Consider the following 18112-nt stretch of genomic DNA (forward strand, 5'->3'; position numbering starts at 1 on the left):
CTTTGGTTGGTAGTAAATGAGCTGATGGGTCAATAGGAATAGATGCCATCTGAAATTTGCTGCCCAAACAACTCTTATTCCTCAATGTGTGATCCAAGAATTCCCTGGTGTCAGAATCGTCAGGTAAGAGCATGGCGTAGCGGTGCTGTTATTAAAAAATTAGAAACTTGAGTGACTATATTGTACCACATTCTATTGCTGGGGTAAGAAGTGAGTAAAGAGACCACGGTCCCTGCTTTGTGGAACGTTCATTCTGCAGTTGTTTTCCAAGGGTTGGCCCTGGACCAATAGCATTTCCTTCACCTGGGTACTTAGTAGAAATGTAAATTTCCAGGCTCCACACTGAACCTGCCTAACAAATCAGAAACTCTGGAGGTCCAATCAAATGATAAAACTTTTAATAATCCCTGCTGTTCTTGATGCATAGTAGCATTTAATAAGCATTCATCCAGGACAGGGCTGCTCAGCTTCCCCACTATTGACATTCTGAGCTGGATAGGTCTTTGTTGCAGGGGCTGTCCTCTGTATTGCAGGATATTTAGTAGCATTCCTGGCCCCTGTTCTCAAGATGCCAGGTGGCCTCCCCGACTCCAGCTGTAACAATAGAAAAAAGTCTCCAAATATTATGAAGTGTTCCCTGAGGACAAAATCATCCCTAGATGAGAATTGGTGCCTTACGGCAAGGCTGCTCAAAATGGTCCGCTCACTGGCGCCACTAGCATGACTTCAGTCGAATCTCTGGGGCTGAGAAGGAGGAATCTGTGTTTTAAAAAGCACTTCTGGTGATCCTGATGCTGCTAAGGTTTGGGAATTACCATCCTGGCAGAGACAGGCAAGAAACCATTAGATGTATACACGTACGTAAATCACTCCAAATGCTGAGTATGCTACATGTCAGGTTTGTAGGATGGGTGTCTTCACTTTATCCATTAAACTTCACATTTCAGAAGGACTGGGAAGACAGGAAAGAAGGGTAGGGTGCTCTGTGGGAAGGCTGTAATTTTAAATAATGTGGTCACAGAAGGTCTACTGAGAAGGTGATACTTGATCTGAGACAGAAGGAAGTGAAACAGTAAGTCAGATAACGAGAAGAATGTTTTTGGTGTAGAGGAAAAACAGCCAAAATCCTGGGGCAGCTGTAGGTCTGGTGGGTTTAGAGGGCAGTGAGTAGGCCACAGTGACACAGTGGACAGGTGTGGCAGGAAAATAGTTAGAAAAGAAGTGAAAAATAATGAATGAATTAACTTACCTCGTTGCAGAACTGACTTCTGTATGTACTAGCTGTGTGTCTTGTAGCACATGCTGTGATCTTTTTGGACCTGAGCTTTCTTTTGTATACCTGTTCCCTATAGGCCTTCTCTGAGAAATAAACACATCAAATGATAAACTTATGAGAAGGAATATAGTACATATTTAAATTCTAAACTTCCAGCACTTAGCATGTCACCTTGATCATAAGACATAATCAACACGTTACATAGATTGTTAAAAAAATATGAACAGAAAAATTGAGACCTATCAGAGCAGATTCTCTGCCTCAGTCTTCCAGATGGAGACTGGAAATCTGCATTTTTAATAAGTTTTCCTAGGTGACTCTTGAATATACAATATTTTGAGGATCTTATTCTTGTATAAATGTACCATGATCCCTTTTAAATTATTTGAAAATCTCTAGCAGTGGAATTTTCCAAGGATAAAAATTCATCCATGAGCTCTAAGACCTTCCCCAAAATGAGCCAGGTTTTAGACCTACCATGGCATGCTTGGGGATTATACTGAGGGTTTTTTCACTTTGTAGTGAGGCTTCTTGGATTGAATATTCAGGGGACTCCTCAGAGGAAGCCAATCAATAGTAATAAGAACTGGAAACATGTCCTGACCCACTGCATGATAAAAGTAACTCTGAGATAGATAGGGTATTACATCCACCATGAATACTTTGAAATTAAAGTTATCTGAGGCAAAAGATGTCTTATATTGTACCTAACTATCTAAGTCTTCTTTTGCTTTGAATTCAGCGCCTCTCTTCTGATTTGTTGACTTACGTCATTATTCATTGGTAGCTAAATAACCATGAACTTCTGTAGCTTCTACCATCCTAAATGCTCGGTGTTCGGGGCCATTTTCAGTCCTTAAAAATAAACCATTCTTCAACATGTTACTCTCTGGATATTTTGCTCAACCTTATTTGCCTTAGGGAACCAAAAAGATTAAATCTTAACCGGTCTTGAAGCTATAGCAATTTGAACTGCTAGATTTTTCTGCCTTAATTTCCCCTCTGTGAGTTCAAGAGGTCAGACATAGTCTGAGGCAATACTTAAGGAGTCTGTATCTCAAAAAAGCAATTGGATTAAGTGGCTTGAATCCGTTTCCTCTTTTCACATTGAAATGATGGGGGCAGGGGATGCAGGAGTGTCGAGATGAGCTTTAAATTGATTTATTTGGTAGAGAAAAATGCACCAAAGCTGAAGAGAAAATGCCTTCTCATTATTTAGTTGCTAAATAATAACCTGATAGTTCATGTTGTGGTCCATGACGGGAGCTGGAAGCAAACAGTTTTTATTCATTTAATTCACTAATAAATTAATTACACTCAGTAAGATTCATACGCAAGCAATCTAAAGAAGTTAAAAAAAAATTAAGGATGTTGCCATTTATACCAAACTGAACTATCATTAGTTTTAAAACTTCTCATTACAGGCCCACGAAACATTTATACTTCACACTCCTCATTCCTCCGATGGGAAAACTGAGAGGCCTGACGGTACTGGAGTCTGTTTCAAAGTTCTTAGGAACTTCTGTCTTCCAAGATTAGGCATGACACACTCACTAAACATTCCCCCCCCCCCCCCCCCCCCCCCCCCCGCCGCTACTTGCTCACCAAGAAACATTTCGAGTTAAAGACGCTTCTAAGGTTGGCAGATAAAATTCAGGATGCCTAGCTAAATTTGAATTTCTGATAAACAACAAATTTATCTTTTAGCACAATGATGTACCCAATACAAGTATGTCTCAAATATTACATGGTATATACACATATACTAAAGATGTATTTGCTGTTTACTTGAAATTCAAATTTAACTCGGCATTCTGTATTTGACTTGTAAATTTTGCCAACACTAGTTATTCCTCTTTATCGAATGCTGTTTAAACTTCAGTGCAGTAGCTCACACCTGTAATCCTAGCACTTTGGGAGACCAAGGCTGGTGGATCACTTGAGCCTAGGAGTTTAAGACCACGCTGGGCAACACAGCAAGACCCCTGTCTCTACAAAAAAAGAAAAAATACCTTGGAGTGGTGGCCTGTGCCTGTGGTTCCAGCTACTTGGGTACTGAGGTGTGAGGATAGCCTGACGCCAGGAGTTTGCAGTCACAGTGAGTTGTGATTATGCCACTGCACTCCAGCTTGAGCAACAGAGCAGCAAGTTCGTGTCTCAAAAAAAAAAAAAATAATAATAATAATAATAAAGGAATATTCCATTGTAATGGTTAAACCTTAATCAAAGAGAATCTCTGAGACAAGTTATTTAGCTTCTCTAGCAGGAGGAAATTAAGAAAACTAAATTATAGTCTTTGAATAAAAGACAATTTAGAACCCAAGACTTTGCTTTCTTAAAAAGTGTTAGGATTAGAAGCTATTGTGATAGTTTCCTAAGTAGAGGTATCTCATTGTAGACCCTAGAACTTATTTTATTATGTAAAATATGATGAAAACAAGAAGATTACAACATGTTTTTGTTTTTTTTTTCTTATAAATCTTCACGGGCCTGGATTATAACAGATTTTCTATCCAATCTACTTTAGTTTGCTATTAGGTCAAAGGTTCGTGCTTGTGGGATGTGCACTGTAATTAACAATTGCCACCTGTGTGAATTCTTTTGCATCTTAAAGCACCTGAGCCTGCCTCTGAGCCCAGTTAATATAAAGCACTACACCAAGATGGCCGCACCCCATCGTGTGATTCCCTCCTCAGGAACGGGGACAGCTTCAGTGGAGAAGTTTCAGTCTGGCTTTAGATTAAGCAAAAGAACTTTTTGGTCTTCTCATTTCAAGATGGTTAACTATGTCACATCATGGAAAGGTGGTACTGTGGAGAAGCAGGCAAAGATTTGGAATAATGTAATCTACTTTAATTTCACTTTCTGCATCGTGATGTTTAAGACTGCTAAATGAAGACCATTGCTTTTGCAGGTCCTGAACATCATTGTAAAAAGACAGCCGCCAGTCCTGCTCATGTGGAGAATTGTTCTCACAATCTGCAGCCAGGAGGTACGTTCAGGTTTAGTCCTGTTAAGTTCCCTAATACTCTTATTAGAAGCTATGGTCAGCAATTCCCTTTGTAATCATCCCTGTTTTTTTAAAAATGCTTATTCCTGTTCATCGGTTCCGCTCAAGGCAAGAGTTTCTTGCCAGGAAGAGCTTAGAGAAAAGAATTGAGCGGATGTCTTGCTATATGTTGCAATGTCTCTTGAAACAAGGTGGTTCTGGAAGCTTGAGAGTTTTGCTTCTGCTTAAGGTGGGAAAGAAAGTTGTGACTGAGAAAGTGGGAATGGATTTAGGGGGTGGAACTTCATTTTAGAGCCGTGTGATGAAATGTGAACTGAGTTTTTAGTACAATTTTCATGTCGGTGTAATAAATAGTTAAGCATTAGAATGACTTCAGGTGCCATGTTATTGTACTCACCTGGAAGTTAAACAGGCTTTTCTGCAGCAGCTCTTTCGCTTTAAAAGATTTTGGTCTCAAACCACTGTATTCTGGTGATTCTAAATGTGGTGATCTTTCTGGTTTAGTATGTTTCACAAAATCCCAGACTCAACCGATATAATCAGTATGCTTTGCTTAGTCATTAAGGTTTTCCAGGGTAAAATATGCAAAGATATTAAAATCTGAAACCTAAGTTTTATATACTTTGAGGACTTGGAAGTTTACATCCTGTATCTGCAAACATTTTCTATAAAGGACCGAACAGTAAATATTTTAGGTTTCTTGTAGGCCATATAGTCTTGTCACATGACTCAATTCTGCCAATGCAGCAGTAAAGCACCCCTAGATAAGATACAAAGGAGTATGGTATGTTTCAATATAACTGTATTTGCAGACAATTTAAATATTGAAATTTAAATTCGATATTATTTTCATGTGTTGTAAAATGTATTTTCCTTGCTATTTCTTTTCCAGCTCAAAGGTTAGAAAAAAAACATGGGTGAAAGGGTGGATTTGGTCTACAGTTTGTAGTTTACTGACCCTACCTCTAGAGCACTAAAACAAGTCCATTTCTGTGACTCTCCACTTAGTTTGTGCTCCCTGAGGCTGCACGGATCTTGTATTATGTTCATGTTAAACTAATGGTTTCCCAAAATGAACGGGACCCACATCAGAGGCGTTAGTTCCTCTTGGGTTTAGGCATCATATTTTTAGCATTGTGGAAAAAGGGAGCAGTGTCAAATATTAAAGCCACCTGGAGCACCTTGGGTGTTGATTCTGATTATTCTAGAAATAAATCTTTGGCATTTGGGGCATTCTACCTTCCCGGTCAATAACCTCCCAACCTCTCTCAACCTTCTTTGCTCCCACCCTCTCAGCTGCCTTTTAGCTCTTTAGCCAGTTAGCAGGACATGAGGCAATTGTCAGCTTGGTTGCTGCTGTTCAACAGGTCATTTGACAGAAGGTTTCTTTATTTTCTGTTTTTGCTGTTTCTCTTTGATTAAAGGAGTTCATTTCAAACACATGGCAAGAGTTGTTTGGCCATAGCTATTCCTCAGTGCGGGGAAACTCAAGTATAGCAAACAAACCCATCCACCGCCCTCCCTCTTACTCTCTGCACATACCTAAGTAATTAACTTGAGGCATGATGATTGAAGAAAAAAATCCTTTACAGAAGAAAGCATTGCATGCAGTCTTTAAATAATTTCTTCTAAATCATTGCAAGCTTCTCCTAAATAGAATACTCCCTAAGTATGTTGAAATTAACATTGTATTTAAAAACGAAGGTATAATTTTTGTCAGCTGATACTGTGCTGTGTGACATTAGGTATAGAAAGGTGAAGTAACTTATCTGATTCACTTTCTAAAAAGAGGAACTTGAACTACATGAGCTCAAGGGGCTTCTTGTATACTCACGACTTACAAAAGTTGGTAGTGTAGTAGACATAGTGAGGCAGATAAACCTTTAGAAATAAACAAATGGAAGAGCATGAATTTCTTAACATGTTCTGGGCGGTTTTGTTGCCTCCAAATTCATATATTGAATTCCCAACTTCCAATACCCCAGAATGTAACTGCATTTGGAAGCAGAATTTTTAAATAGACAACTAAGTTGGCTGGGTGTGGTGGTTTATGCCTGTATTCCCAGCACTTTGGGAGGCTGAGGTGCATAGATCACCTGAGGTCAGGAGTTTGAGACCAGCCTGACCAAAATGATGAAACCTCCTCTTTACTAAAAATGAAAAACTTAGCCAGGCATGGTGGCAGGCACCTGTAGTCTCAGCTACTTGGGAGCTTGAGGCAGGAGAATTGCTTGAATCCGGGAGGTGGCAGAGGTTGCAATCAGCCAAGATGGCACCACTGCACTTCAGCCTGGGAGACAGAGTGAGATTCCATCTCAAAAAAAAAAAGACTAAGGTTAAATAAGGTCATATGGGTGGGCCCTAATCCAATATGACTATATCCCTATAAGAAGAGAAGGAGACACCAGAGATGTGTAAGGACACATTAGAAAGGTGGCACGTGAGAAGAAAACCATCTGGGTGCCAGAGAGAGGGGTCTCGGGAGAAATCAAACCTGTTGACACCTTGAACCTAGACTTCCGGCCTCCAGAATTGTGAGAAATTTCTGTCAAGCCACCCAACCTATTGCATTTTGTTAAAGCAAACTAATATAAATGGTATCACAAGGGACATATGTAGGAGGGACTATCCCTGAACTGACCTGATGGAATAGAGGTCATATCATGAGCATTGCTCTCTCCTTGTTCCACCCAGCCCCTGGTCAGGAGGATTTGGTCAGGCTGGATTTGGAAGCAGAGGACATTGGAGCGTGTGGACCTTACTGCCATGCTTTGGACAAAACCCTCAGTGTTCTAGATACCAACAAAAGACAGTCATCTGTCAATGTATTTTTCATGGGTGTCTTTCAGAGTTCAGCTTATATAGTCATGTTCTGCCTACTGATGTTTTGGCCAGTGATGACCAAGTATATGCTGGTGGTTCCCCAAGACAACATGGGATTTTTACTGTCCCATTTTTATGTTTAAATACACAAGTACTTACCCTGGTGTTATAATTGCCTGGAGTATACAGTATAGTTGCATGCTGCTCAGGTTTGTATGCTAGAAGTTACTGCTAGGAGCAATAGACTAGACCGTGTAGTCGAGGTTTGTATGTTTTGTGAAACTCACAGAATAACAAAATCACCTACTGATGCATTTCTTAGAATGTGCCACCATCATTAAGGGATGCACGACTGTCTTACATTTGGCAAGTACTGTTGGCCCACTGAGGGTTTTCATCTGTGGATTCAACAACCACAAATGAAAAATATTTGGTGTGGGGGTGGGGGGAGAGTATCTGTATTGAACATGTGTAGACTTTTCTGGTCAACATTCCCTACATAGTACAGTATAACTACTATTTACGTAACATTCACATTGTATTAGGTATGATAAGTAATCTAGAGCTGATTTAAAATATATGGGGAAATGTACATAAATTATGTGCAAATACTATGTCATTTTATAAAGAGACTTAGCATCATGAATTTTAGTATCTTCAGGGGGCCCTGGAATCAGTCCTCTAGGGTACCAAAGGGCAACTGTGTTTATTTTATGTCCTCATTAATACAGAGAGGCAGTTCCCAAATGTCTTAGAGTAAGGGCACTTTCACATTTCTAGAAAAACATCATCAAGGACTTCAAAGAGCTATGTATATAATTATGCCTGTTGATATTTATTATATTAGAAACTAAAGGAGAAAATGATTTATTGATTTATTAAAATAATAAACTTATCCCGTTAACATAAATAACTTGTTAGAAAAAATAGCTTTCCCAAAGCAAAAAAGTTAGAAGCATGGTAGTTTTCTCCCACAGCTTTGTAGGTCTTTGTAATGTCTGGTTTAATAGAAGCTAGCTGGGTTCCTGTACCTGCTTCTGCATTCAAGCTGTGGTGATACCTCCTGTCATGCAGCCTCTGGAAAACGGCAGTGTAACTGATGAGAGGATGAGAATAAAATAGATAAGTGACATTTTAGTGTTACTAGAAAAGTAGCTTTGACTTCTTGGATGCTTTGCAGGGGCCACCAGGGCTCCCTGGACCACAGTTTAAGAACTTCCAATAGGCCAGGAGAGTGAGACTATCCTGGCCACCATGGTGAAACCCCAGCAGTTGCAGTGAGCTGAGATCATGCCACTGCACTCCAGCCTGGGCAACAGAGCAAGACTCCATCTCGACAAAAAACAAAAAACAAAAAAAAACACCTCTGATATGGCAGCAAACCATGGACAAGGTATATATAATTCCTTCCATGTAAGTGGATCAGCTGTCCTGCTGGTCGGTCACAAACTTCTCACTGTGACTGCACTTTTTTTTTTTTTTGAGTTGGAGTTTCGCTCTTGTTACCCAGGCTGGAGTGGAATGGCGCGAACTTGGCTCACCGCAACCTCTGCTTCCTGGGTTCAGGCAATTCTCCTGCCTCAGCCTCCTGAGTAGCTGGGATTACAGGCACATGCCACCATGCCCAGCTAATTTTTTTTTTTGTATTTTTAGTGGATACGGGGTTTCACCATGTTGACCAGGATGGTCTCGATCTCTTGACCTCGTGATCCACCCACCTCGGCCTCCCAAAGTACTGGGATTACAGGCTTGAGCCACCGCGCCTGGCTGTTACTGCACTTTTGAAGTTGTGGCCTGAAGATGGTTGTCAGAGGACCACGTTTAAAATCTGTAAGCTAGCATTCCAACAGTAGCACTACTGCCTGTACAGACACAGTGCTGTTCACAACTTCATACCGTATGGCTGGAAATAAGAAAAACGAAGGAAAGAACTCTTGCTGCGGACCCTCATTGCTTTCAGGTGTGCATTTGGTTTTTCACTCGATATAAATTCATACTCGTAGAATTTTGACTCATCAGTCAAGTGTTTGAGTGCTGTTAAAGGCTGTAGTGATTAAAAAGTGAAGATAGCAAATTATATGACTTTCCATCTTCAAATGAGGAAATGAATGTCCAAAGAGGTAGGTAAAATTTCCAAGATGACCTAGTGAGGAAGTATAGTCGTCCCTCCTTATCTATGTTTTTGCTTTCCATAGTTTTGGTTACCCATGGTTCACTGTAGTCTGAAAATAGGAAATAGGAAATCCTAGAAATAATTCATAGGTTTCCAATTGCCTGCCATTCTTAGTATCACAACAAAATCTCTGGCTATCCTGCTTTGTCCCACCTGGGATGGGAATCTTCCTTTGTCTAGCATATCTATGTTGTATATTCTACCTGCCCGGTAGTCACTTAACTGTCATTTCCATTATAGGTTAAAAAAAAAATAGCATATATAAGGTTTACATATCTGCAGTTTCAGGTATCCCCCCACATTTCAGGGGGTCTTGAAATATATGCCCCATGTATAAGGGGGGGCTACCCTACTAAACCTGAAGTAGAAATAAGATCTCTATTATACTGTACTATACCTGTGGAACCTGCTCTCGGGCAGCCTAGAGTTACAAACTAAATGTAATAATCAACTTAATTTATAGAGGATGGGTTGCAAGGCTGGCCATTCAATTATAAAGACTCATAGAGGCTGGAGTCACCTAAGAGACATACTAGGGCTTTAGTGGGAATTGAGGCAAACTTGGAAGTACAGGGAAGATTTGAATGGAAACAATAATGCGGAAGGAATAATGTGGGGAAAAGCACAAAGGCAGAGATGGCCAGAAAGGAGAACAGCCCCATTAACAGAGTGTGTGCTGAAGAATAAGAAAAGAGGAGGCTGATTGATGGGGTGATGGCAGCCATACCCTGTCCAAATCAGGAGCATCCGTTTTCAGATGCCTCATCTAACTGGGGCTGCAGACAAATGGCTTGTGAAAAGAGCCGTACTGACAGAGCTTTACAAGGATTCCACCCAAGATTTTGGCCATTTAACTTCATGGATGAACCAACCGAGCTAACCAGCCACAGATGTTTTGTTTATAACCAGAGGAATTCATGTGAGCTTGGCGATGACAATTCCCTGTCTATAAAATGCTGATAGTTAAACAGTGATACTGTGTGAAGCACTTGGAGTCTCTATCTTGAGAGGCAGTTCTTAAGTGTAATGGTTTAATGGTCATTTAGCATGATGGGCCTTTGGAGTGCAATATCATTTGCCTGCCAGTTAAAATGAACACTTCTCTGTGGGAAGTCAAAGATCATGTCAGTGTAACCTGGATTAGGGGAAGGAGAGCATCAAGAAGTGAATGCCAAAATAGAAAACAGGGAATGAGGTTTCTCGTGTGCCTGTCCTGTTCATAAATCCAATTTAATTGGAGAACACCACTAATTTTCAATGAAGGGAGAGGGGGAAATTTTCTACGAAGCAACAAGTCTGACTTTTTTTTTTTTTTTTTTTTTTTTTTTTTTTTTTAGAAACACTGCTTTATCTTCACTTTTCTCCTGTCATCAGCCTAATATTTTTATAATCTTACTTGATAACCTCCTACTTTGCTGATAACACTGAAGTTATGAAAATAAAGAAGCTGAGCTTCTTGCCCGCCCAGAAACTTGTATGTCTTCAATCTGTCTCTGCCCATGAATGATTTTCTGCCCTAAGCTTAGAAATGTAGACAAGTTTTTTGCTCCTCTATCCTTCTTTTGCTGCACTTGCCCTGAGCTTGTTTCACCCATACACTGAATTGTAAGCATGCTCACAGTCACTGATGTTGCAAGTGCAGGCATGATGGCATTCGACTTATGTAACACTGCAGGGGCTGGAACTGCTGGTATCCAGGTTGTCGACTTTTCTGATGTCAGACACGTCATCCATCTTCTCTGTGTTTGTCTCATCGACCCGTTTCCTCGTTCATCCAGTGCTGTTCTTTGTGTTTTCTCTTCCCTTGCTGTCTGGCATTGGTGGGCCTCTGGATGCCTCCCTGGCTCTCTTCCTTGCTCAGGCTCTGTGTGCTGCTTGGACGATATTGTCACATGCCATTTTAATAAGTGCCTTACTCTGTCTTCCGAAGCTCTACTTCCAGCCCTGCTGTTCCCTTCGAGCTCCAGAACCAACTGAGAATTGGCCATTTCTATCTCAGTCTGACTGTTTCATACCCAAACTTAGTTTACTCTTCAAACTTGTTCCTTCTTTATTGCTAGTCTCAAGTCCTGGCATCAAACTCCTAGAGCAGGGATCTGCAAACTATGGCTGGTAGGCCCAAATCCAGCCTGCACATGTTCTGGAAATGATGTTTTGGAGTATGGCCACAGCTATTATTTTTTTAGTTGTGCTCTATAAAAAATTATGTTGCCTGCAAAGCCTAAAATATTTACTATCGATCTTTTACAAAATAATTTTGCCAGCCCCCATCCCAGAGCATCGGAAGCATTCGGAAGGCATGTGAAAAAACAAATTGCCAGGTGCTGTTTCTGAAGTTTTTGATTCAAGCATCTGTGACTTTGCATCTATAATGACTTTCCAGGTAATACAAGTCAAGGAACTACAGTTTGCAAAGACTGTTCACAGCTGCATCGACCTTCACTTTTATCTCCTAAAGAGATATTAAATCTCTCCTCTCCATCCCATCTATTCTCTTCAGTGTTGCCAAAAGGTTTTTTCAGAAATATATGTCTGAATAGAGTAGATGCAGATGTGTCTTGTATAGTTGTACAAGAACTATTGTATCTCGGTTTACATTTGTACATATTAAGCTATAATAAACATCATGAAATTACCAGAGGGCAGAGAGGTGGAAGAGTGCTATGCGAGACCCAGTGAAGCACGGTCTGGAACCAGACTGCTGGCCTTGGAATTCTGATTTCACCGCCTTCAGAAGGCTGTGCAAGTTCTCAGTGTCTCTGCATTACCTACAGATAATCAAGTTGAAGAAGTTACAGGCCCCAGTCAAAGGCTAGGGACCACAGTAGTATATGTATGAACTATAGGAGTCCCTCGGTATACAAGAGCAATTTGTTCCAGGACTTCCCGTGTATACCAAAATGTATGTGCCCTCAAATCTCATTTGGCCCCGCAGACCTGCATATACAATATTTTCCATCCAAGCTGAAAAAATTCTCGTCTAAGTGGATGCTTGCAGTTTGACCCATGTTGCTCGAGGGTCAACTGTATTTTTATTTTATGCCAAGCATCTTCAGCATTGACTCATTGAATCCTCACGATACCCAGTGTAGTAGGAACTTCTGTCATCCCAGATGAGTAAACCTAGTTTCATTAAAAATGTCACATAGCAGGAAGGCTGTGAAATCCGAAAGAGTTCGAACCCAAGCAGTCTCGTTCTGGAGACCGTGCTTTACTGAGTCTCACATTGTACTCTTCTACCTCTCTGTCCTGTGGTGATTTCGTTATATTTATTATAAACTTAATATGTGCAAATGTCAACCTAGGCATATCTTCCTATGCTAATAGTTCTTGTACAGCTATGAAACCAAACCAAAGTGAATACAAACAGAATTCGAGTAACATCTAAGTTAAACTGATGTGGGACATCACTACGGTCTTACGGAATATTTATTGCAGCATGAATAGCTGTTGGTTTGCTACAGTGAGGTTCTTGTGACGTCAACCTGCTTGTGCAGCTTGAGACATGTTATGTCAGCTATTAATTTTTTTCCAACACTTGTGAAACTTTTATACCATCATATAATGACATTTGGCCTGAATGTGCCACACAAATGTAAAGTTGACCTCTTTCCCCCAGTGAAGCTATTTCCAGATAGTACAGCATATCCATAAAATCAAAAGTGAAACATTGGTCCTGAATGCCACAGGGATTCTAGATTTTAAGGTGGTTAGCTGCAGACCCCAATCTGAGGAATGCTGGTCCCAGGATGAAGGCTAAGTCCTAGGCTGATGTTCAAGCCCCTTCACACCTGATCCTGCCAACCTCCCTCTCATTTCATTTCCTACCATTCTCTCAGGCTTTTCCTTTTACCAATCCTAATGGCTTGTAAGCCCAGAAACTGTCTCATTCCCCCAGGCTTTTGCACATACCATTTCTCTGAGTGACTACCTTTTCTAGTCCTCAAGTCCACACCTCAAATCTACCCTACCCTCAATTCCTCTTCATCCTTTAAAATTCTACTTTAGCAAAGATGCCTCATAAACCATTTAAACTGACATGTATACGGGGCAAGAAGCTAATGATCCATTGTAACATAAGGCAAGGCCCTCTGGACTGCCTTTCTTCCTGCACCCATGGTTCTAGATGAATTCCAGGAGGTCATGCAGCATGATTTAAGAAATAGGCTTTGTGGGGAATGGGAAAACTGACAAAGCCAGGATCAGCAAGAGGAGGGAAGAGCTCCCAACCTCCCCTCACCTGTCACGGGGCTTCCGGGTCACAGTTACCTGCAGCCCTCACAGTGTGTGGGTTTGTCTTCCAAATGCAAAGTATTCTTTCCTTCTTGCTTTTCAGTTTGTAACCACCCAACAGAGTGGTTCTTTTTGCCCACTGCCCAGATAGAGCTAATTTATCAAATCAGGAGAATTGTAATAAAGAGTGTTACACATGTAGAGCTAGTTAGAGAGAAGACCAGAGTTTTGTTATTCAAATCAGCCTCCCCAAGAAATCTGAAACTAGGATTTTTCAAGGATAGTTTAGGGGGAGAAAGAGGGCGTAGCTAGGCCATGGAGGCTTGCTGATGATTGGTTGGAGGTACAATCATAGGAGTGTGGGAAATGGTCCTCATTTGTGCTGAGTCACTTTTGGGTGCGGCTACAAGAGGGTCTGCAGGTCCAAGTGGAGCCATCGGACATTAGGTATTCAAAAACCCTGAAAAGGCATCTCAAAAGGCCAATCTTAGTGTCTGCAGTAGTGATGTTATCTGTAGGAGTTATTGGGGAAGTTTGTATTTTGTGACCTCTGGAATTATGGCGGGCAGTTGTTTATGTCTACACCTTAGCAGAATTCATGTTCCTCTCATCCCACTAGCCTGGTAGTTCCTCGTTAGCCTTACAAAGGTGGTTGAGTTTTGGGGGAAGGGCTATTATCATTTAAACTATAAGCTTAAATATTTCCATAAGTTAGCTTGACCAAACCTAGGAATAAACAAGGGCGGTTTGAAGGCTAAAGGCAAGACGGGGGTTGATGAGATCTTCACTGCCATTAATTTTCTCACTGTTAATAATCTTTGCAAAGCCAGCTTCACTTTTCTAGGAAAAGCCTGAGGGAGGAAACTTCTCAGTAGAAGACAGGTTAGCTTGGCACCAAGCAGACTAGATTTGGAAGTAGCGTCTGTTCACACAGTTGTCTCAGAAACCCTGCTGCCTCACACCTGGACACCCTAAAGCCCAGTGGAAATTACTTACCCTTCTGTAGGGAAGGATGCTTTTGGTCTCATGGGAAGCAAACTCTGGGTACAGGCCTCTTCCCTGGCAGAAGTGGGGTGGGTGCTCAATGTTGAAGCAACTCAGAAGGAGAACTCAGGGTCATTTTTTGATATACTTGCTCATGCCTCTGTCCTTTTCCTGTTGAGGTCCTGCTAGATTTTTAGTGGTCTATTAAGTTAAAAAATCAACTTTAGAAATTATCTTAAGAAAAGCTCACAAAAATTAACAAAAGGAAATGGTAGAGGCTTGGGAAATTTTCATTGACTGCTATTGAGTTCAAGTCAACCATAGGCAGATTTCCAAGTTGGGTGTCAAATGATTCCCCATTGAGATAAAAGTACTCACTGAGATAACAGATGCCCACATTGAAGTGATCAGGGTTGGAGATGATTCGTCCTTATGAAGGAAAATACAATTCCATCTCTGGTTGGGTTACAGAGAGAATGGGGCTTGATACCTGAGTTGTAAGAACTATCTGTGAAGTTGCAATAATTTTCCTGGGGCTGTTTTAGCACTTACAATTCAATCTTTTAAATGTAGGTTTAATAAAACAGTACCAAATGCATGTGTTACAGGTGGGTGCTAGCCTGTTTTTAAATTTATCCAGGTGGTATTCTCTGCATATTGAAAATCTAGGTTTTAGATATCGGAATAATTAATACACAGTAAGAATAGAAGACACCTCAAACACATCTGTACAAATGATGACAAACTTATTTAGTATTGAATCCATTTATAAGGCTGCTAAGGCTTTTAAAGAGTGAATTCTTTTCAAAATACTTTATATATTAACTCTGTTGTGGCTGCTTTCCAATTCTATTTTTGTGAAGCAAGATCTCAATACTCTCGTAAACCGCCCCCCAAAAAATGTTAAGATCCCTCAACCATCTGAATAGACCCCTCCTCTTGGCCAAGGACATTCCAAAGTTAACCTGAAAAATATAGTTCAGGCCTTGATGGGAAGCTGGGTGGGGTTAGACATGCCTCATTATACCCTCCTACCTTTTGGAATTACTGGTAGAACAGACTCTTTAACTATAATAAGAAACATTTACAGTCAATTGTCTCTGAAGGCTGCTTCCTGGCGGCTTCACCTGCATGATAAAAACCTTGGTGTCTACAACACCTTATCTTAACCCAGACATTCCTGAGTCTTTAGACAATAACTTAACTCTTTAAATCAATTGCCTGTAGAAAATCTTTATCTGTCTATGAACCTGGAAGCCCCCTGCCACTTCCAGATGTCCTGCCTTTCTGGACCAAACCAATGTACCCTTGATATGTATTTGATTTATGTCTCCTTTTTCCCAGAAATGTATAAAACTAAGCTGTACCCTGACCACCTTAGGTACTTGTTCTCAGGGGGCTGTGTCAGAGGCCTTTGGTGATTCACATTTGGTTCAGAATAAATCTCTTCAAATATTTTAGAGTTTCACTCTTTTCAGAGACACTCTTCATGTTATAGCTCTCTCATCCAGGAAACTCAGAATAATTATTAATAAGGAATAGTCTCATATTCATTTATGTATGATGTTATTTTAAATGTCTTACACAGATTGTACAATTAAAATCACTAATTGCAACTAAGTTTTTATGTGTAAGATTTTTCATAATGTGTCTTAAGTTGGTTTATAAATCTGATCAACTTTGGTATTTGTATATAATCTTTTGATGTATTGGAAAAAGATTTTAAAGGAGGTATAGTCAGTATATTTCTAGAGTGTAGGATTTATGGTTTTCACATGAATATAAAATTTACTTAAGCCAAATCAAATAAAATAAGTGTTTTACTCAATTCAGAAAATTTTCTAAATTGAGTAAAACACTTATTTTAATTAAATAATTATAACAAACGATGTAAAAAATATAAAAAGTAGAGTAAAATTCTAAAGGAGAAAATCCCTTTACAAAACTAGTTTTACAAAATGTATATACATATGAATTGTTCCCTCCCCCAATTAGAATCATATTGTAAACTGACAGTTTTATACATAATATTTTCCTTGTCATAATTCTTTGGAATTGTGATGTTTAAATGTCTGCATAATGTTTCATCATACAGACATCGTGTAGCATATTCTCTTTTGTTAGACTTTAAAATGTTCTTAAATGTTTTGCATTTTATGAATAAGGAGTGAACATCAGTGTATTGTGTTGATCCTGTCTCTCTTCCTAACAGAGCTTTAGCAACCCTCTCGAATTTTGTGTTAATCGTTCCCTTGTTTATCATTCTGTTATTTGTGTGCAAGCTGAAAGAATAGATTATATATGAGTATTCCAGTTGTTTTATATGTTCATCAGCCTTTTATATTCATTTTTCTGTACTTGGTATGGAAAATCTCATTTTAGTTTTAGTTGGCATTTACTGATTTACTAATTAGGTTGTGTATTATTCCATGTTCACTGAATATTTATGCTGCATTTTCCATGAAACACCTGTGATATTTTTCTCTTGATTTCTAAAAGTTCTTTGTATATCCTGGAGACTAATCTTTGTTAATTACTTGTGTTGCAAACATCTTCTCCCAGTTTGAAGCATGTCTTCTAACTTTATGATGTCTTTTGATGAATGCAGTTTATTAATTTTAATGCATTCTAATTTTCTTTTACGACCAGTCTCTTGAACAGAAAAGTATTCTTTTATTTTCCTGTGAACATCTTTAAATCTTGTCCTTCACATAATTCATTAGGAATTGATGTCTGTAACCCATGTAAAGGTAGGGATTCTATTTTTCCCTAATAGGGAAACTAATTGTTCCAACATTATAGTCCATACTTACCTCACTAATAGTGTTTCTGTCATAAGTCAAATTTCCAAACGTGTATCTTTCTGGGCTTTTGGTTATGTTTTACTGTTTATAAGTTTATCTCAACACTGCTTTGTTTAGTTACTATATCTTTATACTAAGTCTTGATTTCTTACAGGTTAAGCCTTCTACTTTGTATTACTTCAGGAGTGTTCTATATATTTTCCCTTCTCTTTTCCTAATAATCTTCAAAAACCAGTCAAGTTTCAAAAACCACCATGGGAAATTTATTAGAATAGTTTTTCCTGTATGAATCAATCTCAGCAGACACAATACCTTTATAACAGTGAGTCTATTAATTCATGCTATGGTATTACTCTCATTTATCTTTTTTTTTCTTTTTTTAATTATACTTTAAGTTCTGGGATACATGTACAGATCATGCAGGTTTGTTACTTAGGTATACATACGCCATGGTGGTTTACTGCATCCATCCCCCCATCACCTACAATAGTTATTCCTCCTAATGTTATTCCTCCCCAACCTCCCCACCCCCTGCTATCCCTCCCCTAGCTCTCCCATCTTACAGCAGGCCCCGGTGTGTGATGTTCCCCTCCCTGTGCCCATGTGTTCTCATTGTTCAACAATGACTTATGAGTGAGAACATGCAGTGTTTGGTTTTCTGTTCTTGTGTTAGTTTGCTGAGAATGATCGTTTCCAGCTTAATCCATGTCCCTGCAAAGAACATGAACTCATCCTTTTTTTATGGCTGCATAGTATTCCATGGTATATTCATTTGACTTCTTAATGTATTTCAAAAACTTTTATACTGG

At 39.6% G+C, this 18112-nt stretch overlaps 1 protein-coding gene across 6 annotated transcripts in view; it reads left to right on the top strand.

The window, feature by feature from the left end:
* The window catches only part of RARB (retinoic acid receptor beta), a 1029560-nt gene that overhangs the window by 314935 nt on the left and 696513 nt on the right, over positions 1 to 18112 (top strand). For all 6 annotated transcript variants that reach the window (XM_074405735.1, XM_074405733.1, XM_074405734.1 and 3 more), the window contains one exon: positions 4191 to 4268. The gene's annotated coding sequence lies outside the window, so the exon portion shown is untranslated. The remainder of the gene's footprint in view (positions 1 to 4190; positions 4269 to 18112) is intronic.

The sequence above is a fragment of the Saimiri boliviensis genome, chromosome 9, assembly GCF_048565385.1.
Source record: "Saimiri boliviensis isolate mSaiBol1 chromosome 9, mSaiBol1.pri, whole genome shotgun sequence".
NCBI lineage: Eukaryota > Metazoa > Chordata > Mammalia > Primates > Cebidae > Saimiri > Saimiri boliviensis.